Source organism: Macaca fascicularis, chromosome 10 (genome assembly GCF_037993035.2).
Source record: "Macaca fascicularis isolate 582-1 chromosome 10, T2T-MFA8v1.1".
In the NCBI taxonomy this organism is placed as follows: domain Eukaryota; kingdom Metazoa; phylum Chordata; class Mammalia; order Primates; family Cercopithecidae; genus Macaca; species Macaca fascicularis.
Window position 1 is genome coordinate 691,511 of NC_088384.1, and position 24,225 is coordinate 715,735.

A 24,225-nucleotide genomic window follows, 5' to 3' on the forward strand; every position below is an offset into this window, starting at 1 on the left:
CCTGCGGGAGCCCTATTCCTGGTGCCATAGAGCACACACACATTTACATCCACATAGTGTACGTATATGGTACACTGTAACACGTGTACCTGCATAGAGCGTACACACATCCGGATACGTGGAGTGTACATAAGTGCACTACCTGCGTAGAGTGCACACACATCCAGATCCATGTGGTATCCATGCATAGAGTGTACACACATCCAAGTATAGTGTACAAACAAGTTCACTACGTGTGTAAAAGCATAGAGCATACACACATCCATATAGCAAATGTACATAGGTATGCTAACACGTATGCGCATGCATAGCACGTACACCCATCTGTATGCATACAGCGTACACAGGTATACTATAACCTGTATGTACATGCATATGGCATACACATGCACATCCGTATGTACATAGGTATGCTATTTGCTATATGTATACACGTGCGTATAGCATACACTCTTTTTTTTTTTTTTTTTTTTTTTTTTGAGACGGAGTCTCGCTCTGTCACCCAGGCTGGAGTGCGGTGGCCGGATCTCAGCTCACTGCAAGCTCCGCCTCCCGGGTTCACGCCATTCTCCTGCCTCAGCCTCCCGAGTAGCTGGGACTACAGGCGCCCGCCACCTCGTCCGGCTAGTTTTTTGTATTTTTTTAGTAGAGACGGGGTTTCACCGTGTTAGCCAGGATGGTCTCGATCTCCTGACCTCGTGATCCGCCCGTCTCGGCCTCCCAAAGTGCTGGGATTACAGGCGTGAGCCACCACGCCCGGCCAATAGCATACACTCTTATCCAATGTACGTAGGTGCACTACAGCATGCATACACATGCGCAGTGTACACATATGCACATGTATACAACGTACATCAGTACACTAACGTATAAAGCGTATACACATATGCAATAGTGTACATACATATGCAGCATGTATATGTATTAGTGTGTACATATCCAGAAGTTTACTCAGTGTGCATAGTGTACATGCATGCTTATGTGCACATATGTATATATACATCTGCAGAAATAATGTGCACATACCCACATGGTGTACGTACACAGCCATGTATATGGCATTAAATACATGCATGTATGTACACATGCAGAACAGATAGGTGTCCAAGTAGTGTGCATATAACCAAAGTGACCATAGATACACACATATACACATGTACATGCATGCCTACAGCATGCACGTGTGTAGGACACAAAGGTAGTGTACATACCTATACATTGTAAATACATGCACAGTGGAAATACACATAGTATGCGTACACCACATACACACATGTACATTTATAGAGTACACATATACCGAGACCCAGAACGGGTCATGAGTATTAATACTGCGGAAACGCTTCCAGTTCTACCTAAGTGAATTTTTTTCAAACTATAATAGAACTCATATAAAAAGGGTTTTAAGGAAATCAATACAGCTAGTGACAAAAACAGTGGGAAGGGCACAACCACTTTCCCTCAGAGTTCTAGGCCTGACCGTGGAAGTTCAGAGGTTTCCTAATGCAGTACACGTCAGAACTGACTCATGATAAAGCGCTCCTTAAAAATTAAAAATGTGTCCTCATGTTTTGGCCTTTGAGACAAACCCTCTTAGTTAATCGAGTTCTGACTGAATTTGACTCACAGTACCCTGGCAGATTCTTCATTTACTGGTGAGACAGACGAATGTCCCAGGGTGAGGGCACTGCTAGCCCTTTCAGGGTCAGCTTTTCGAGGAGCGATGTCTGGCAGAACACAATCCAACACCATAGTAGGATCCCCCACCCAGCCACTTAGACGCTTTCGGGGACTTACTCTGTCTCCTTGTTTCCCTTTCTTGAATTCAGCTGGGGGGGGAGGAACCCAAAAAAATCAAAACCAAAAACAAACAGCCCATGTGTTAGTGTGTCTGAAAAGTTAATGCATCCACATCCAACTTTCTAAATGAGAAACGGCAGGTATGATGGTCACTGAACAGTGGCCACTGTTGACAAAATACAAAGTCTTCTGCAAACATGAACGAGTTTCTAGGAATACAAAAGTCAAGGGAATTTACTTCACATATTAAAGGTGTCAAGGGTGCTCATCAAAAATGTACTTAGAGGTTTTCCTTTAAAGATATTTTTGAAGATTTTTAAGTTGCAATACTTAAAAGCCTCTGGGAAAAGAAAGGATACAGCTATCTGGAAGATTTATACTAAATGATTTTCATGTCTTTTTGATAAAGTTAAATAAGGTCAGCCCTGAAATAATGGGTTCCACTACTCTGAAGCTGTGGATGGAATCCACAACACCAATTGAATGAACAGCAAGGCTGCACACACAGGACACAGGCAGTGAGCCAGCCTGACTAGTTGTCAGCTTCTGGGTCAGTTCTACCCAGTTCTGCCCAGGCCCCACTGGAGATAAAAATCTGCCCTTTAGAAGCCTTCAAACCCCACCTTTCAAAATCTAATCCTCTTCAACTGAGGCCCAAGTCCAAAAATCTACTGACATCTTAGCACCTGTTAGGCCAGCTGTCACCTAGCCTTTTTGGCACCAGGGATGGGTTTCATGGAAGACAATTTTTCTGGGGGGTGGTTTTGAATTGCAACTGTTCCACCTCAGGTCAGGCAGCGGATCCTCATAAGGAGCACCTCCGAGATCCCTCACATGCAGTTTACGATAGGGTCCCAGCGCCTAGGAGAACACACAGCTTATGATAGGGTCCCAGTGCCTAGGAGAACATGCGGCTTACAAGAGGGTCCCAGCGCCTAGGAGAACACGCGGCTTATGATAGGGCCCCAGAACCTAGGAGAACATGCGGCTTATAATTCAGCCACCGAGGTATCCTATAGCTACTTATTCAGCCATGAGATACACCAAAAGAGATATAGGCGAACAGGACACAGTTCTTCCCTTCAAGAAGGCTGCACCCTCAACAAAAGGGAGGCACATACTCCGAATGGAATCCGCATAGGAAACAGATGCTGCTGCAGGTTGAACTGGCTGCACAGAGCACCCACTCAGGTGTCTGAGAAACAAGGAGCCGCTGGTGCCATCACCTTCCATACCTGAGCTGGGACAGTGGGGAGCCTCTCATCACCAGGGACAAAGAGCCCCAGAACCACACAACGAGCTTACAAACTCACCAAGGCGATGACTGAGCAATGTGTGTGGAGTGATGCGAACACGCAGATGTCAGGGCCACGCGCGGCATTGGTTTTGTGCATCAACCTGAGCATGCCCGGGGTGCCCAGATGGCTGGTTCTGCATTATTTCTGTGTGAGATGCATGTTTGTCTCTGGACTGAGTGGAGACCCATCCTCGCCGGTGTGGGGGGCACCACCCTATCCACCCAGGGCCCGAGTAAAACAGCAAAGCGGGGAAAACTGGGTTCACTCCACCTGTCTGGCTGATGGGCCAGTGACATCTGTCTTCTGCAGCCCATGCTCCTGGGTCTCAGCTCCTCAGACCCTGGTCGGATCTGCAACCTCCGCTTCTCAAGTCTTCAAGCCACACCCTCTCAGGACTATAGCTTGCAGGCTGTGGGTCCTGGGGCTTCTTGGACTCTGTAGCCCCTGCAGCAGGCCTCGCCCTGGAGACACACGCACACCTGGCTGGCTGTCTCTCTGGAAGCCCTGACTAAAAGTCGCCCCTAAAAGTGGTCTTCAGGGTTTCTTTCTAGCCCTAAGATCCCAGCGCCCCTCCTACAATTCTAGGCGGAAAGGTGAACGGAGACCAATGGACAGAGGTGTGTGCGAGGACACGCCAGGCAGCAGCACTGGGCAGGAGGGCACTAACGCTCACTAAGCAAAGAATCAATGCTGCTTGCCACAAAAATGAGAGCAGTAAAGATTTCTTCAAACAGAAATGAGTTTGTTTCATGATTTGCTCTTAATACATAAGAAAGCATAAAAGTAGGCCTATTAACAATTACGTAAGTCTTTACAGGCCCTTGAACTACTTCTGTCCCTTTGTGTTTTTATAGAAAATAAGCCTGAGGTTAAAGAGAATAACGTCACTGGCCACAGCTGGGGCCACGCGAGGACACAGCTTATAGCCCTGAGGTCCCTGGGTGTCCCATATCCTTCCCTTGCTATTTATGGAAATATGGGAGAAACCAGGAGGTCTGAGCGTGGACATGGCCGTGCTCCCAGGGGCTGAGGAAAGCACCCATCTGTCCAGTCTTCCCTCCACCCCGCGGTTTCCTCTTACTCAGACTCTTGGGCTGACGCGACTCATGCACTCAGCAGCGCCATCATTAAACGTTTAGCTTTGCATCACGAGGGCCTCCTCTGGCCTCCTCTGACCACTCCTCAACCTGCAGTCAGCACTAGTCTGCAGGACACGCGTGGACAAAGTTGATGGATCACGGCCCCCAACGAGGAAGGTGCCAGGCAAGGAGTCGGAGAGCCGGGGATGGAGCAGCCCTCACCCAGGGAGGCGAAGGCCAACAGCGGCCACCACCGAGGGCCTCCCTTCCCACCCTGAGGGCAGCTCACCCAGGGAAGCGAAGGCCGACACCGGCCACCACTGATGGCCTCGAGGGCTCTCCCCACCCAGAAGGCAGCTGCGATCACATTTCCCATAGCACCAAGAGACCCCTGTATTGAGCACAAACATTTCCAACCTTTGAATCAATAGGGAATCACAACACAGACATTCCCTCAATCCAAATGGCCAGCCCACAAAACAGACACGCAATTATACACATTTCTTGTGGGAAAATCAGTCAGTCCCTGGGGCCTCGCGCCAGGGGTGGGGGAGCATCATGGGGAGACGCCCCAGCCCCAGCCTGGTTCCTCCCTCTACAGCTCCTTTTCCCTCCTCTTCCCCCAACCCCTTCCCACCCCCTTCTAGGCTCAGAGGCTCCTTCCTCAAATTCTTTCCCCTTGATGAAGTCATTCATGCCCAAAATACAAGGCAAACTCATGGGGGCTCAAGAGAAAATCCATACCGTGGCTCGCGTTTTAGATTTTCTTAAGTTTGAGAATAACCAAGCAAGAATCTTTGGCATGTGAATGTGGTCTGAAGGCATCTGAGCACAATCCCGGCACTGGCCCGGAGTGGATCATGGGTGTCTCGGACATCTTCGCAACTCTACACCAATTATTTTGAAACACACCAGCAGAATAGAACCATGTGAATAGCTGCTTCTTAGTTAAAAGTAGGAAGAGACTCCAAAAGCTGCCCTCAAGGAACATCCTTCCCACCATGAGTTTTCTGCATCGGGCCCTTCAGGCACAGGCAAGGCCCCCGGGCCCAACTCCCTCATCCCTGCGTCACAAAGCAGCAAAGACGGTGGGGAATAAAGCAAATGAAGGAGTCAGTCCCGCCCAAAACGGGCTCCAGAAGCCACAGCCACTCTCCCAGTGTGGGAGCCAAGTTCAGAGACCTGGAAACACCAGCGTTCCCAGGGAGGAGGGCAGAACAATGCCATTTCCCTCTAGTTTAGGGAGACATCACCCCACGTCCTCTGGCCTTGATAGAAGAGAGACTTCACATAAATGATTTCAATGAGTCCACCACACACAGAAAGTGGGCTAAGGGCTAACACACCCATATAAATGCCTGGCAAAAACACATTAAATGAACACACAGATAAGCAAGGTTCTCCTGTTATCCACGAAATATTCAGAAACAAATCCAGTAAGCAATCTCTTTGCAATCAAAAGACCAATTCAGAGGTGCAGATTAAAAATAAACATACAACTGAACCCTTAATACACCAAGAACCAATTTCCACGGAAGTGTTATCACATCACCACCTCCCAGCTGAAGGAAGCAGCACTGGCCACTGACCAGCTGTTCACTCATGGGTCAGTGAACGAAAGGCAGTGCTGTCCAGGACAACGATGAGATGTTAACCTGAAAAGGGCAAAATTGCAGAGGCTGGAGGGACCTTCCAGGTAACCTGGCCCCCTCAGTGGACAGAGGACCCCCGTGGGGCCACAGAGCCCAGAGCTCCAGTGTGTTTGGGGAAAGCACTCAACTGTAAACCTGATGATGTCCGAATGCCTTCTGCCCTTCTGCGTCTCTGCCCCACTAACAGGGAATCCGTGAATGCTAAGGAAATGTAACTCATTTTACAATACATGTAGATTTTTAGCAAATTAAAGATAAACAGTGACAAACTTTGAGAATTAACCAAAATATAGTTCAGTGAATGCCCAAACTCATAGCTAGTCTCCAAGAGGTGATAAGCTGTGTGTGGTGGTTAACGCCTGTAAATCCCAGCAGTTGGGGAGGCTGAGGCAGGAGAATCACTTGAGCCTAGAACGTTGGGGTTGCAGTGAGCTGTCATTGTACTACTGCACCCAGCCTGAGAAACAGAGTGAGACTGTCAAAAACAAACAAACAAAAACAAATTAAAGGAGTTCAAATGAACTCGCCCATACCCTTTAAATTTTCATTTGGGTACATGGGGTGATCTAGTTCCTTTTTCCCTTGCAATACATGAATAATCTAATAATTAAATATAATCTAACAATTATATGGGAAAATTTAATTATTTTCCCATTTCATTATTCCCTATCTCAGGGAAAAAGTTAAAAGTATTCCCTATTTCAGGGAAAAAGCTAAAAATCATTTTAAACCTTCCTTCCACAAAACAGTATACTCAGTCATCTCTATCTGCTTTATCATGTGGAATTCAGCTTCACATGTTTACAATGCAGTTTTTGTTAAACAGCGTTTCTGTAGACAGGCAAGAGAAAGAAACACTTGGTCTATGTAGAAGCAGCAGAAGACACGTTTTAACAGAAAAGGGAGAAGATACCACCGTGTGAATCTGGAAATTCTGTCCTCATCTTGTCCACACACACAGAAAACACCCAAGCACGTGCCTAGTGTCCAACAGGAGCACAGAAAGGATAGGGATCCCTCCAGTTGTTTAATGACCAGCCCCACTTGTCACCGCCACATAACAAAATCCGCACGGCAACTTCAGCACGTTTCATTCACGATTCCACGGAAATCAGGCTGAAGAACATACAGATGTTTTGCCCACATTTAAAAATCCAAGTGTGGGACTCAGAAATAAAACAAATTATGGGTTCACTTCACTTTTCCAAATTTTTACTTGGAGAAATCTATAAAGTTCTTGTCAGTTACATCCTTAAGGTTTTCAATAATTTTTCAATGCAAAGATCGGGCAAGACTTGTAAAGAGGTACACACATACGGCCCAGCGTGGTGGCTCACACCTATGATCCCAGCACTTTGGGAGGCCGAAGTGGACAGATCACGAGATCAGGAAACCGAGACCATCCTGGCTAACACGGTGAAACCCCGTCTCTACTAAAAATACAAACAATTAGCCAGGCGTGGTGGCGGGTGCCTGTAGTCCCAGCTACTTGGGAGGCTGAGGCTGGAGAATTGCATGAACCCGGGAGGCAGAGCTTGCAGTGAGCTGAGATTGCACCACCGCACTCCAGCCTGGGTGACAGAGGGAAACTGTCTCAAAAAAAAACAAAGGAGGTACACACATACATGCCACATTCTTCTCTCAAAGAGACAGGCCCTTTTTTAAGATTCCAGAAGTAAATGTGGTTGTCACCCTGCTTTTGAGAGGATGGGCTGTGTTTTTTTTTTTCTTTTTTTTTTCTTGAGACAGAGTCTCACTCTGTCGCCCAGGCTGGAGTGCAGTGGCCGGATCTCAGCTCACTGCAAGCTCCGCCTCCCGGGCTTACGCCATTCTCCTGCCTCAGCCTCCTGAGTAGCTGGGACTACAGGCGCCCGCCACCTTGCCCGGCTAAACAGACTTTCCTCCATGCACCAAGGATGCACCACGGGGGCAGTGCTGCCCCCGCCTCCCCAGTCTCTGCTCAGGGTGGGGCAAGGGGAGCTCCGTTGTCTCCCGTATACACCGTCAACAGGCCAGGTGCTCAGAAGGAGGCTTCCAGGACTCGCTGTAGGCATTCGTCAGCAGGGCAGGCAGTGCCTCGTGCTGGTGGGCATCCAGCAGTAAGGGGGTCTTGCACTTCACTCCCTGGGCCCAGCCCCAGACAGAGGGGAAAGAGACACCTGTATCGTAACTCATGTGTATTTATAGATACACAGAGACTCTGCAGTGCAAGGTGCAGAACTAGAAGGAATCATGGAAATAAGAGGGAAGACATTTGGTTACGACTGGCAGAGTCACCTCAAGCCTCAGCACTTCCTGCCGGAGCCCTCACTGACCAGACTCCTCCAGGGTCACTGCCACTGCCTTGCCCAGCTCATGACAGGGCAGACAGTGACAGAGCCTCAGAACAACCTCCCACTCTTTCCTCACCAACCCAGGGTACGAGCTGTTCATGAGTGTCCCAAAGCCTGAATGCGGGAACACAGAGGTGACTGAGCAGAAAGGGGGACAGCAACAATGGCCGCGGGTGTGCAGATATTGCGGGGCACCCCAGCAGCCCTTTCCGTCTTAAAGAGGACGGCCACTGGTGTGCGGATGCTCCCGCGTGACCCAGCCGTCCTCTCCACCTTATAGGGGAATGGCCATGGGTGTGCAGATATTCCCAGGTGCTCCAGAGACCTTTTCACCTTAAGGAGATTTTCAGTCTCTTATCAGTCTCCAAACTATTCAGTGAGGTTGGAGGAGTATCACTGTGGACCAACACTGATTGGCACCAAGTAAGGGCAATTTTATAACCATGTCTCAACCATGAAACAATCAGGTCTTTGGCCATCTGGTCTAAGCTTTTTCTGTAACAAAGTTGGATAATTAAGTTGAACTTTGGTTTTCCAAAGCTTGTTACAGAAACCACATCTTCCTAGGTGTGGCTCTGTGGTGTCACGAGGGCTCTGGCGTGCTCTGAAATGAATTTGCCACTTCAGCCTACACTCTACTCCCTTGTTTGATTAAAGAAACCCAAAAAGCAAAATTTGTTTTGGCCAATCACGTGCTGACCCAACTGCAGAGGTTTTAATTAGAGTACTTTCATTGCATCATAGAAAGCAAAGTCATATAGATCAACTCATTATTACCACTCCAAAGGTTTAGTAAATCTCCAGATAATCAGGCAAACATTTTAAGAAGCTACATTAAGGTTTACAATACTCAAAATTTAAAACTACATCCATGCTTCAAAAAACCACCATTCCCATTTTAGATGGCCAAATGCATATGAGAAAGAAAGAAACGTGCTGAGCGCATTTTTTGGGTAATCTTATGGAGAAACTGCCACTTTAAAAATGGCTCTAGTTCCTGGCTCCAGATGGGTGTGGTGGGTTGCCTCACTCAATTTCAATTCCACCTGAAGCTGGGACACTAGAAATCCATTCCCACACTCCAGGGCACCAGAATTCCCACTTCTGGAAACAGCCAGGAATGCAGACCTGTAGCAGAGAATTCTTTCCTGCCCACCCTAACTGTCCTCTGTGGAAGGCGACAGTCAAAGACAAGTCCATCCCCCTAGGCGCAACTGCACCACGAAGAACCATTTCAAGGTGGGAAGTGATTGATCAGTGGGAACAGGCAGTTTAGCTAATCACTTATAAGGCAGAGAAGGGGGGTTTGAAGGCCTGTACCTGGTCTTGTCCTCGGTAAATGGTCATCCCACCAGTCAGCCTAAGCCACATGGGAACGGGCTTCTTGCAGTAAAAGTGGGGGCGCAGTTGTGGGGAAGGGGAATGTCTTAACCATCACTGTTTTGCAGGATCACAGGGCTCAGGCAATGTTCAGTATTATCACACACCAAGGTTTTTACAGTCTGAAGAAAACTACAGTCCTAAGGTGTCAGTTCTCAAAGTCCTTAAGTTCCTTCTGCTAAGATTCCCAGAGGGTCTCCACTTCTTGCACCGAACCCCAACTTGCACAGGCACCTGCGTCCTTCTCCTGCAGCAAATGCAGATAAGAAGCTGTGGCTCTGCTGCAGTAATGATGCCATGCAGCCCTAACACCACAGCAGAGCAATGGCTCTGGCCTGAATGTCCCCAAAACCTCATGCTGAAACCATCTCCGAAGGGATACATTAAGAGGTGGGGCCTTTGGGAGGTCCTGCTCTCAGGACTAGGGTTGGTGTCCTTCTTGGGAGGCCTGGAGGAGCCCTCCTGCTCCTCCACCACGTGAGTTCTGACGAGATGACCGCTGCCACGCAAGACCCGGCGAGATGCTGCCGTCTGTGAGCCACAGGCCCTGGGGCACCAGATGTGCAGGTGCCTTGACCTTGGACTGCCTTGACCTTGGACTTTCCAGCTTCCAGAGCTGTGAGCAATAAATGTCTCTTTACAAATCACCCAATCGACAGCAGCCGGACAGAGACAGTAATGTCACAACACGAGTCACTTTCTCAGTGGGCCAGAGGACTCCCCATGAGCCACCACTCTAAAGCAAGAACTCCCTGGAGGATGGAAAGGGGTTCACAAGGAATTCTACCCAGCACCAGGGTGTCTGTCCTTTCTTGCAGGAAGACAGCTGAGCCATGGCAGGAAACTACAGGGTGGGTGGGGCTGGACAGTAATGTGTCACCTGCTCATCTAAGCCTCAGTCTCCTGCCTCTCATCACGACAGTGGGGGTAACACGCCCCTCACCTGAGCTGTTGGGGGAGGTAAGAGTGCTGGGTGATTAACAATTGTTAGTTCCACAGAAATAAGGCAAAGAATCTGCCCCATGTCTTATAAAACCAAATCAGCCCAGGAATTCCACATCACTACTAATTTGCATGGGAAAATACCAGATTCTCCTAAGTTCTGGCATGTCATTTGTATTAATAAAGTTTGCAGAGTTTTCACATACTAAGTATATAAAACAGGAAAATAAATCATGCAATTTGGAGGCTGAAGCAGGAGACTCACTTGAGCACAGGCGGCGGAGGTTGCAGTGAGCCGAGGCCTCGCCACTGTACTCCAGTCTGGGTGACAGAACGAGACTCCATCTCAAAAAATAAAAAAAAAAAAAGATTTTGCTGCTTCATACTAGTAAAGTGGGCAGACTCTACATGCCAACTCTTATTCAAAGGTCGCCTAACACTGACTCAGGAACTCTGGCCCTGATGTGCTTGGAGTTTTAATCCTAACAGTGTTAAAGACCACTCCCCCAGGAGCTCTGAACAAGTACTCCAGGTATACGCTGAACAAGACCACACACTCTGACCGAAATCTAACTTCCCAGACCCAAACTACAGAACCACAGAAGACACTGCTTCTGTCCAACTTTGTGTTCTGCCATCGTTTGTGTCCATTATTTCCTACAAACCATCTCATTAGAATTTAGGGCACACAAAAGGCCAATACAACAGGGTTACTTTTCAAAGGTTTGGAGGTGAAGAACAGATACAATGCATTAGCTTCCTATTGCTGCTGCAACAAATTACCACAAATGCAAACCTCCTCTCAGCCCTGGAAGTCAGGAGTCCCAGGGCTGAAGTCAAGGGGTCAGTAGCTTGTATTCCTGCCTGGAGTCTCCCAATTCATAGAAGCCACCATGCAGCTTGACTCACAGCCCCACACCCCTCCTACCACTGCCCCGGCCTCAGCCCTGCACCCCTCCGGACCCTGCCCCTGCCCCACACTTGCCCTCACCCCCACAGCCCTCTGGCCTCTATCTCGTCCTCAGGTCTCCTCCTCTGAGGCAGACCCTCGTACTGCCTTCTCAAAAGGCACATGTGAAGACACTGGACCCGCCTGGACAACCCAGGGTCCTCCCCCATCTCACTGTCCGTTACACTCACATCTACAAAGCCTCTTTTGCCATGGAAACTTCATTATACTAACGATCATTTAACAAGTCCATTATAATGATGTGAAAATTGGCATTGTTTTCCTCCTAATGAACAGATCAGTCACCCATGTAACCTATAAATATTTGACTATTAAATATACAATACTGTAGGAGACAGAGATGAGGAAGACGGTTCCTCCCTGAAAGACGACTGGACCCTAGACGGAGGGATAAACATTCTGAACAGAATCAACATAACTCAACATTTGAGTCGGAGAGGTCAAGCAATAAGACGTTCAAAAAAGCAACCAGAAAGTATGTACTGTGCCTGTAGTTCACATCTGTGCCTGGCGTCATGAGCACGAGCATGCGGACACGCACACAGGGCCCAAGTGTAAGATCAAATATAAGGAGCTTTCCACTGTAGTATTTAACTAGATCTTATTACAAAATAGCCTCCTGAATTTTATCCAAAAAGTTCTCTGTAATTAAGGAAATTAATTTTCCCCTAAAAGGCATTTCTCTAGCTATCATTCCATATAAACTAAATGGGCATATTAAAGAAAAAAGACAAATGTTTGACTTCGGGGGTTTGCCTACGACTTGAATAACCATGATTTTCTTCTGGCCAAGCAGGGAGCAGCTGGACCAGACTGGAGGGAAGGAAGAACAAATTTCCACTCTGACCTCAGTTGGGCACCAGAGTCTTCCCTGTCAGAATGTGGGTGTGGTGCTTCCCACACACCAGCCTCTGATGAAACTCAGCCCAAGGGTGTGGGAAAAGGCTGTCTACTTCTGAAAAATCTACAAAGTGCAGACACATCAAAAGCTTCAGAAGACTGTAAAGGGCCAAGGAGACCACTACACCCTTGGAGTTTACAGAAAATGGTCAGCATCACACGTGCCTGAGGTCCAGGGTCAGCTCCCGGCTGCCGCGACGCCGTGAACGCAGCCCTGGCTTCCCCTCTGATGCAGAGAGCTGGTCACTCTGCCGGCAGCACTCAGAGCTCAGAACATTCTAGAGGAAAGCAACGTGTTCCTTTTAAAATGGGGAACCGGGGCAGCACAACTGAAGCTCTACGACTGTCTCAACTACTGGGTTTCGGGGTAGCATTAGGAAATCGTGAGAATCCAAATCTCAATTTCATACAGATTCCAGATTCACTGCAGGTTCCAGAATTTCCTGAGACATTCTTCCAATTTATCACTCAGGATTCCCTTGCCAAAGCTAATAAAGTCTACATTCCTTACGGAAAACCCACCATAAGCACCACCACAAATAAGATCAACTGACTGACGCCCGCCCTTCGCACCAAACATAGAAACTGTTACTCACACAAGACTGTGCTGGAGGCAGCTCTCAGCTGAAGCCGAATCCGTGAGACTTCATTATCCCCCATTTTGGATCGAGTGTGAAGACTGTCAGCAAACCAGGGCCCCAGTGTAAAGCAGAGAACAGATCCTCTGATGCCTGCCTGAACATTTCCTTCCCACCTCTGTCTTGGATATTGAACACCCTCAGAGCTACTGAGTCACCCACATTTGCAGGTCATTTATCCAGCCACCAGGATAACACAATTATGCGATAAAAATGCCTTCTCAGGGCTTTGTCATACTCAACAAAGAAGCTCAGAAGGCTAGGTAAGCGCAAGAAAGGGGGAAGCGTCCTCCAAACAGACAAAAACCAAGGAAAACCGTGCAGAGACTCGAGAGAGAGCAGAAACACAGCCCGCTGTAGCCTTTCAGGTCCTGCTGGCCGCAGCCCTGCGTTAGGTGGCACCATTTCCACAGATGCATCCTGCTGGGCCCACTTGAAAGGTCCCGCTTGCGAGACACTCACCCCCACTTCCAGCTCCTGCAAGACCCGCTGCAGCCCCACTCCATCCTGGGGGCCAACTGTGCAAGTCTTCCCGGCGAGACCCCTCAGAGCCTACTCAGTGTCTGAGACTGGGAAGCACCAAGGATCCAGAAAGGCACAATCCCGTTCTCCTCGTGCTGCTTTCTGGGTTCCAAGTTGTCTAACGAGTCCTGCATAAACCCCGGGCTGGGGAGCCAGCCAGGGCCCAGCAGCACCCAGCTCATGCGCTCCACTCACCCCACAGAGGACCACGGAGGCCCCAGCACGCTCTGTCCGCGGGGCAAGACACCAGAAACAGCCACAGTTCAGGGTTCTGCCACCCGCCCCGCTGCCGTCATTACCTCCTGGGATCTGAATTCTCATTGGTTGCAAAGGTGATCCCACAGCTCCGCCGCCTTAATTACCTGCTGGGATCTGAAATTGTATTGGTTGGAAAGGGGATCTCATTGCTCAAGCACTCCCTGCTGCCTCCTTGCAAACAACATAAAAAATCCAAAACCCCTTGTAAAGAACGTTTACTATAACCTCAAAACAAGACACATCCCGAGACCAAGGAAGATACACACGCACATCTGACAGCTGGTGGACATCAGTGACCGATGCCACGGCTTCCGTGTGGCGTGTGAAGCAGGAGGCCTGTCACGGTGACTCAGGCTGGGGTCTGAATGGGGGTCTTCCAAGCAACTAGGCAACCCCAAAACCCAAGTCCCCGCACTCATGTACCTGGCAGAAATGCTGCGTGGCCATCGACACCAGTTGTGAACCAAGACCGATCTGTGTCCTGTGGCCCTCACAACGTCCGTACATGCCTGGGCCCAGCAGAGGCCCGCACGGCACCCTGCTCGCCTCCAGTGGGGCTCTCTCCTGCCAAAGGGGATGGCCCTGAAGTCCGTTGAGATTTCCAAAGCTCTACAAAGTCGTGCTTCCTCCTGCTTGTTCAGAAGGCCTAAAGCCCTGAAGACACCAGTGAGAATTGACCTAGCCTCTTAAGGCAGCTCAAATACCTAAACACAGGAACGCTGGACCTCTCTGCCCTCGAGAGCAGCCGATAACACACTGGGCTAAGCAGAAGGTACAGATGTCACATCCAGAAGCCAGTGGCGCTCAAGATTGCATTCCAGGAGCCGCCCATGTGAGTCCCTCCAAGGCTTCCAAGTCCCACTTGATTGTTTTCATCGTATCTCTATAACATCAGAGACATTATATCTCACGGTATCTATGAGATCGTCTCCACTTTTATGAGCACATATGCTCCCTGACTTACCATGGGATGAAACTGTTCCAATAAACCCAGCGTAAGCTGAAAATATCCTAAATAGAAAGTGCATTTGACATCATAGTTTCAACTTACAACGGGTTCATCCAGAGGCAGCCCATCTTGGGCCAAACAATGCACTGAGTGTGACTAGTTCACACCATCACAAGGTTGAAAAAAAAAATCAGAAATGTAACAATTGGGAGCCAGGGACCATCTGTATTGGGGCTCCTGTCTTCAGAGACAACAGAAACCTCTTCTTAGACAAGAATCACAATTTATAATCCTCAAAATGTTAAACTTAGTTTAACAATCTAGACGTTCAAACAAAGCCAAAGTAGGCCCACAAGGCCGTTTGTGCCCTTCACTAAGACGCACGATTCTGTAATAACCCTCACCACAGCCCCTCAGGGTGGGTCCCAGAGGCGGTTGAGGCTTGTGGCTACGGACACTAACGAAACCAAAATCAGAGTACGCAGGTGCAGTCAAGTCATATGACTTCTCCACTAGCATATGCACAAATGTTCATCAGCAAATCTCATCTTCGCTTTACCTCCCTCCCATCACCTAAAAAGGAGTCCACCACACACACCCATACACACACACACCACTTCAAAAACATAATTAGTACTTGCATTCAATTCTGGGCATTCGAAGTAGACCTAATGGGTGATTAAATCTCTCCTCCAACCCATTGCTTAGTCTTCTTAGAGGATGAAGGATTTTGCATAACACAAGTCAACATATAAAAGATCTGCTATAGAAACAGACTTTCAAGTGGTCCTCATTAGAGTGATTCAACTAATATACAAAGGACCCAACACACAGCACAGTGTATATTAGAAGAATGATTAATTTGTTCCCCTAAAAATCCTAATATCTACACAGAAAAAATACCCAATACACATTTTATCATTCTTTACCAGTATAGTCATACAAAGGAGTATCACAAAAGCAAAAGAACAGATTTGGTTTGACTCACAGTTCTAAGTTTAATATAAAATTGCTAAAACCACCAAGACAAACATGACTATGAAATATTTAACGATCTTCACCTAAATTCAAGTCACCATTCAACCACCAATACCTCTGCTCTCCTTACGGGAACTTTCCAAAAGTAAATTCTGGAATTAACAGGACAAAATTTTCTGGTGATAGAAATTAGGAAGAAATTGGTTGAAGGCCGTTCCTTGGCTGTCAAACTTTTTCTCAATAATATTTTGTAAAATAAAAGCGTCAAACAGATCTTTACATTAACTTACAATCTATCAAGCAATACTGGAGCAAGCTTTAAATATTAGCCACATTCTGTCAGGGCTGACTAACATTAAATCAGTATCAGTCTCATGTCTTGTAGGATCCACAGCTCATCTTCTTAAAACCACTTAAGATTTCATAATTAACTCAATTAAACAATGTAAGTCATCTCCTTGATCTTTGACATGAAGGGGTAATTTTCCCCCAAAATAGTACCTCTTTCCTTGACATGATTTAATCTGTGGTTAGAGTATTTAACAGGATTTCTTTCCTTCTTAGAAAATAAAATATACACCTTTCCAATATGAAAAACTCTAACTGATAATGCCATAGCTTACCCAGGTCAAAAGCATTTTTTTTTTAAGTTAAAAAAAGAACCTAACTGCATCTTTGGACCTTATGTGAGGTAGTGTCCAGGGTCACTGGGACCCCTACTTGGCCAGTGTAGCTGGGTACCAATTAAAGACAGAAACCCAAGCATTTACTCAAAGCCCCTTCCCAGCTGTTCATCCTAGTGGAAGAAGCCATGAGTACAAACGAATGCGGCATTCTACGGAGGGCTTTGGGGATAGGCTGCTTGAGAACATCAAAGTGGCTCACGTCCCCCGAGTATAAAGCCAGTGACTGCTCTCAGCTTCCATCCACAGTAGCCAAGGTCTGGAATCACCTGAGTGCCCGTCAACAGGGGATGAAGGGAACGTGGCCCGAACACACACAGGAGCAATACTCCACCACACAGCGGAGAGCCCTGTCATCCGCGGCAGCGTGGATGGAGTTGGAGGACATTACGTTAAGCAAACGAGTCAAGCAAGGAAACGGCGCATGTTCTCACTCATAAGCAGGAGCTGAGAGCAGATCTCATGGAGGCCAAAAGTAGGTGGTCAACAGGGCCCAGCAGAGCCCACTCATAAGCAGGATGGGCAGAGGCTGGTAATGTGCACAAACACACAGCCTAATGGGAACACGAGACCTACTATTGATAAATCAGCAGGGGGATGGCAGTGGGTCATCTACTGTGTATTTCAAAACAGCTAGGAGAGAATAACTTAACATAACCAGCACAAGGAAAAGAAACTATTTAAAGTGAAAGACATCCCAAGTACACAGATTTCATCAATATAGGGGTGAATCAAGGTATCACATGCACTCTGAAAATATGTACATATATTATGTATCAACAGAAACAAAATCCAATGACAGAACCATTTGCGAAGCACGTGCAGGAGAAGAATGGGAAGCCTGACATGCTGTGGCTGTGTGTCCCCACCCAAATCTCATGCTGAACTCTAACCCTATGTTGGAGGTGAGCCCTGGTGGGAGGTGATTGACTCATGGGGGTGGTTTCTAATGGTTTAGCATAATCCCCCAAGTGCTGTCCTCATGATAGTTCTCCTGAGATCTGGTTGTTTGGAGGTACATGGCACCTTCCCCTTCACTCTCTCTCCCCTTCCAGCCATGTGAAGACATGCCGGCCTCCCCTTCACCTTCCACTCTGATTGTAAGTTTCCCCAGATATAGAAGCCTGTACAACCCACAGAACTGTATGCCGATTAAACATTTTTTTCCTTATTACCCAGCCTCAGATAGTTCTTTATAGCAGTGGAACAACAGTACAGCCCTCAGGACCAGCAATGTTTTCCTTCCACCCAGCGGCCAACAAGGTCCTACACCGTAGCTGGTTTTCCAAAGCTTTGCCAGAATGCTGAAGCTGTTTTGGGGATACTAACTTTCCCCATCTCTGGCAAACCAGATGGGGCATCCTATTTGCCTCTTACCACCTTTCTCAGAGAAACCCCACCTCTGAAACAGCCTCCACCAGGGGCCTCCTTCAGCAGCAACAAAGCTGAGTGTTCCTTGCACTTCCCTTCTTCTGAACAAGTAAACATCTTAAGCTTGTTTTTCCATCTTCCCAGCTCATTGAAAAAAATATCTTATGCTTTCTATTTTCCTAACACACACACATGGAAGAGAAGTGCCGTGAGGGCAGGGGCTCTTGTTTTCCCGGATCTGAGCCTGGCCCTCAAACACTAGCCGAATACTAACACGATATCCAGAGGCAGAAATGCAAATATCCATATGACTTCAAATACCCTAAGGACCTAACAGGCCGAGTGGCCCATGTAACTATGGTGTGCTGGGCCATTCAACTGGTGTCCAAATCCCTGTCCAAGTGAGCTCTTTAATTTCGAGACTTTTCAGACAGCTGTGTTGTTGTTGTTGTTGTTCTGTTTTGTTTTTATTAAAGGGATATGTTACAATTATAATCAAGAATATCCCAGGCCGAGTGTGGTGGCTCGTGCCTGTAATCCCAGCACTTTGGGAGGCCAGGGTGAGCGAATCACCTGAGGTCAGGAGTTCAAGACCAGCCTGGCCAACATGTTGAAACCCCATCTCTACTAATACAAAAATGAACCAGCCATGGTGGCAGGCACTTATAATCCCAGCTACTCAGGAGGCTGAGGCAGGAGAATGGCGTGAACCAAGAGGTGAGGCTGCAGTGAGCCAAGATCGTGCCACTGCATTCCAGCCTGGGCAACACAGCAAGACTGTCTCAAAAAAATAAAAATAAACCAATACTCCCAGTTAGTTCTTCACCAATGTCAGATACATCAGTTTAAAGAAAAATATGAAAGCATGTTTTTATATTTCAGTGTTGAATTTAACCATATCTTTTAAGAAGATATGAAGATAGAACTTCCTCAAGGATTGGGGGAGAGAAAAGCAGTTAAGAAAATCTTAAAACCTCAGGAGAAAAACAAGTATGGGTTAAGACCTCAAGGCAAAACTTTTTCTTTGCACTTTGATTTCAAAAGAACAGAGATGCCCAAATTATGAACTCTCCCATCTGCATTTTATATTCGTCTGTGTCCTTTGAAAGGCTGGAGATGGGATCCCAGGTTCCAAAGTGCCTGGCCGTGGCTCACATCAGGCGGCATCTTTCACAGCCGTTTACTCCCCTGACTCTGCCTAGAGAGCTCTGTGGCCCAATTTACAAAAAAAAAAAAAAAAAAAAAAATTCCTAATTTACTCACGTTCATCACTTTCAGCAGAGTCTCAAGAAATGAGACAAATATTGACACTCCACAGAAGCAAGTACTCTCTTCCAAAAAGTCAAGTGTCAGGTTCCCATGAGCCAGGCAGCTTGCTTACAGAAAGCACTGGCTGACTTGCTGGTTGAATGTTAAATGCATTTAAAATGTTAAGTGATCAAACCCCCCTCCTAGTGGGTGTGCGCGTTGAGCTGGCTGCAGTAGTGATGCAGACCACGTTCTTTCCTTTGGTTTTGCTTCAAGCAGAACACCCCACACCCAGGAAGAGGCCGAAGGACGGCATCGAGGTCTAGGACAGATTTAAGGAGAGCTGCAGGCTGACTGCCTCATCTGCAAATAGTCTCATTTCAGAGAAAATCACTGAACAGAGTTCATAACACGTGAATTTTTAAAATTCATATTTCTAATTTCATCCCATTAGAACTTTTGAACCTCCACCTCCCACCTAGAGAACGTCAGCTCAAGCCGATCACAGCGCAGTGCGATTTTCTATAAATAATGTGCACGCCTGCATCTGAGCTGAGATGTGAATGTCTGGAATGTGCCTGCCAGGCCCAGGAGGAACTGCAGCAAGTGTGGGGACACAAGCTGCTAAGGAATCTGATTTGGAGGGAACTGGAGGCAACTAAAACTAGGTCCACTGGTTTTTCTTGGTAAGGTTTTACCAGGCAAACTGTTATCACTGTTGCTAATTTATGGTAATTGGCATGGGGACTTAACAGTAAGTAATTAGAGCAATTACAGAATTTGCTACTCAATTACAATGGCACAGATTCCTGAGAATGGAAGAACTGTTGCCCAGGAATAGAGTTCAAGAGGTCCTCCCCATGCTCCGAGGAGCATGGCATTGCCACGCACCCCTGCTTTGGTCCCTGGCCACCACCATCCTGATCTCGGCCATCTGATGGCATCAGTCCCCAAAGCTGGAAACACCTGACACCTCTTGTCACCCTCCCATCTGCCCTGCCTTCCTCCAGTCCGGGATATTCAGGGATGCCCACATACAGGACCAGGACACCAGGGTTATCCCAAACCAGTGCCTGCATTCAAAGTCCTCCACGGCAGCACAATCACCAATGGCCAATACTCCCAGAACCTTCCACCTCAAAACGGGAGCACATCTGGATTCAAGCTGACAATGCTGCATTCTCTTTGCCATGTACACATGGAGGCATGTCAGGTTCCACCTAAAGGTATCAGGTTCCACGCTGCTCAGGAGCCCAAACCTAGTCACTCTGCATGATCTCAATTCACCATCCACAGAGAAGCCTGCAGTTTTCCTCTGGTGCACGGTGTGGATGGTGGATGGTGGATGCATTTCCCCTGAAGACTCGGAAACAGGAGCCTGGCCAAGGAGGCCAGTCACCCCAGCCCCTGCAAGGCCCGGACGTGACCCTCTGCTGTCTGCACACAGCACCCGATTCTAGCAGTGCTGGCTCTGTGGTGGGATCCATCTGGGCCTGCAGAGGACCCGGGGCACAGGAACCGTGCAGCCTGGCTGCAGCCAGAGGCCTAAGGGATCCCCACGAGGCTCTCCAGCCTAGGTGCCCTCACCACAGGCAGAGCCATGCAAGACAGTTGCCTGCTGAACTGGAAACGCCCCAATCTGCTCAGCCAACACAGAAAGACAACAGCCACCTACAGCTGCTGAGCCCCGAAACGTGGCCACTGGGCCTGAAGGGTTGAATCTGGAATTTAATCTGTGAAGTTCTTTTCAAATGTATTTAGCTATGTAATCAAATCTTTATTCTAATTAAATTTAAAGGAGCCTCTGGCTATGGGCTCCCTTGTCGGGCATCACAGCTCCAGGGAGTAAGAATGGGAGAGAGAGGCCCAGAGCCTCTCTGCATTCTCCACGCTAATTCAACAAGTCATCATAAGGAAAGGCACTCCAGCAGGAGAGGTGTACACGGGAAGAACTGGATTGGCCCTGACAAGCATGACCCCCATGGCATCACAGCTGCCTCAGGCAACAGGCAAAAGACAATGATGTCCACCTAGACAGGCCACCGGATGTGATGATGCACCCCCAAGCCCTAGTCCCACAGCAGCCAGAGACCACCCGCTGCTCATCCCGGGTGAAACAGGCAGAGCTACCCGAGCTATCAAAAGCAGGAAGAATTAAGGAAGCGATTCCCACGACACACGTGACACTCCTTGGAGACAGACACAGGCTTCGCTGTGAAAGTGCAGAGGACAGTGGAGTCCCTAGGCGGGCTGCTTCTTCCAATGATCAGGAAGAAACCAGATCCATTTCCTTGTAGGAGAATCCATTTGTACCGTGATTAGACAGAAGACAGAAGGTGGCTGATATCAAATAATCAAGCACCTCACGGCTGCTTCTCCAAGGAAGGCCTGGAAACTTGCAGCCACCCGCGTAGGGGCCGCAGTGTTTACAATGGAGATAAGGGTGACTGAGCTCTGGCTTCCTCAGGGAAGCTAAATTTGAACTTTCACCACTGAGGAATCGGTCATTTACAGTCACTCACCCTCAATGCAGAAGAGGGCTCAAGACACTGCACCAGACTTCAACACTCAGGGTTGGGGTTAGGGTCAGGGTCAAATTCACAAGTTTTACAAGATGTATTTACTTGGGATGCCAGAAGAGATGCAGCTTCGCACCCCCGACCTCCATGGTTTGTTTAGCCCCTTCACCAGTGGATCTCACCAACAGATGACACATCCATACCTCATCCATGGCAGCACAGAAAACCACTTGGAAGACAGCCACTCCCACCAAGCTTCCTGGCTTTGGTGTTTAAAATCTCCATCGTTTAAAATCTGTATCTCATACGTGAGATTACACTCCTCTGAACAAGACATTGCGACTGTCATTTCACCCAAAAGGGCTTTAGGAAATGACACGCGGTCCAGACGCCAGAGGTCGCCGGCCGCCTTACTCTAGCCTAATTCCTTTGTGCCTGTATGGAGGCTTCACAGATACAGCCCATTAATGACTGTATGAGAAGCTCAGGGCATAGACGAACTCAGTGCTGAATTTTTTCCATTTATCACCCTTTGTTTTGTCCAGAAGACAGCTGAGAAAGGCGGGGGCAGATCATCTCCTCGAGTGTAATGACTCTAGCCACTTCTCTTCACCCCAGGTCACCACTCAGTCAACACGCTTTTGAGAAACCAAAGCAATTCTGTTCCCTTCACTCTGGGTTCCAAGCACTAAATTCCTCCGTTTTATCAATTAGATTATCAAGCAGCCATTTGTAATCTGGACTGCAATCTGATACGAAATTTAAAGCTAATTTAAGTTGCGGTAATAGCTCCTATTCACATTATAGATAAGGCATGAAAGAAAACTTTAATCTGTTCATAGGACCAACTTTGTAAACAAACCAATTATTCAAGCAATGATTGTCTTCAGTTAGATGCAAATTACTTTGCTCATAAAAGATTTTCCAGTAGGAATTTTTAAATCCATGGTCTGTCTTTTCTGAGCCTGTCTCTGCACCTTCCCCTGAGTGCACAGCAGGACTTCTCAGGGCATCCCATCAGCAGACCCACTGAAGAGAATAAGCCCGCAGCCCCCAGCCCCCAGCCCCCAGCCCAGGAATCAAGTCCGAGCCCCAGCAGCCCCTCGTCCAGCCGGGGCTTCCTCACCAGCACAGCACCCAGAGGTCTTCCAGGTTTAATGCCACGTGTGCGTGGAAAGTAGAGTGCTGGAAGGAACACAATAGACATTCAACAATGCAAATTCCCCCCTGGAACAGCCCAGCAACCCTCTGTACCTTCCCCAAAGTACCCATGCTAGGCAGGCGTAGAGTCCAATGGGGGTGCCTAGGAATCAGCATTTAACACTATTCTGATGAATAAAAGTTTGAGAGGTCGGTCAGCGAGAGGCTGTCGTGGCCTCCACTCACTTGCAGGCTCTGAAGAGACAGATTCAGGTAACAGGCCAGACAGGGCAGGACAAGGATGAGGAGGTGAAGGGCAAATTCCATGGACCACCAACCGCCCCGCCATCCCCACTGAGACTCCGTGATTTAAAGAGAGGCAAAGCCAGGGAGAAAAGATGCCCGCACCACACGAGCGACTGAGATTTCACCTAAAGCACGCAGCATGTGGCTGAGGGCCAAGGTTGGGCAAGCCAGGAGCACAGAACGGGGTTCACAGGCCCAGAGGTGTCTCCCACACCCACACCCCGTGCAGACCTCCCAAGCACTGCCTGTGTCTCCTGCCTGGTTTAGTTCCTCCCCGCCTTCTACTGTATTGGTTTCTCAGCCGCCACCCACCAGCACACAACCCTCTCTACAAGCTGGGTGGACTGAAAAGAGCGGGTAAGATCTGGGCTCTGGGGCCAACGTCCTGCCTGAGACATTAGTTCCAACCCACCTAGCTGTGATGTGAGCCCCCGAGATTTCTCAAATGTGAGATGGGAAGGTAACTGAACCCACTCACCAGGATGGCTGTGCAGACTGAGATTACATATAACCACACCTCGGCATCCACCACACGTGGGACCCCAGTCGTGTTGCCCCTGATGGGAATCCCTCTATCTATGCCCCTTCTGCTACCAGAGCCAACTCCCAGCAGTAGCTGTGGAGGGTGCATCCTCTATTCCCACTCCACTCACCTCCCATCGCTCCACGCAGTGACCTGCCACGCAGCGGCCACCAGCAAATCCGGCCCCACTGGATAACCAACCACCAGCTCCCCCTCACTTTGGGGCGTCTTCCACTTGCAGTTCCGAAGCAGGCCAAGAAACCGTCCTCAAGGGCAGTCACCTGTTCCTTAGTGCATGTAATGACCTGCCACGCAGGACCACCAGCAAACCCAGCTCCACCATCCAGGCTCCTGTGGATAACCGAACCCCCACCCCCCACCTTGGAGCGTCTTCCACTTGCGATTCTGAAGGGGGCCGAGAAACCGCTCTTAAGGGCACTCACCTGTTTCTTATTGTACGTAATGACCTGCCAAGCAGGGCCACCAGCAAACCAAGCTTCACCGTCCAGGTTCTGGTGGGTAACTGCCCCCGTCCCCCCCTTCCTCCTGGGGTGTCTGGGAGGCTCAGAAACTGCCCTCCAAGGGCACTCATCTGTTCCTTATTGCACTAATACCTCATTTACAGAAATCCACTTTGACTTTCCAGCACTGCAGTTGTGACAATTTAGCAATCCTGCTTGCAAGCTACAAGAGCTTGAGGTCACGTCCACTTCACCAGTATCCCAGAGACCCAGCA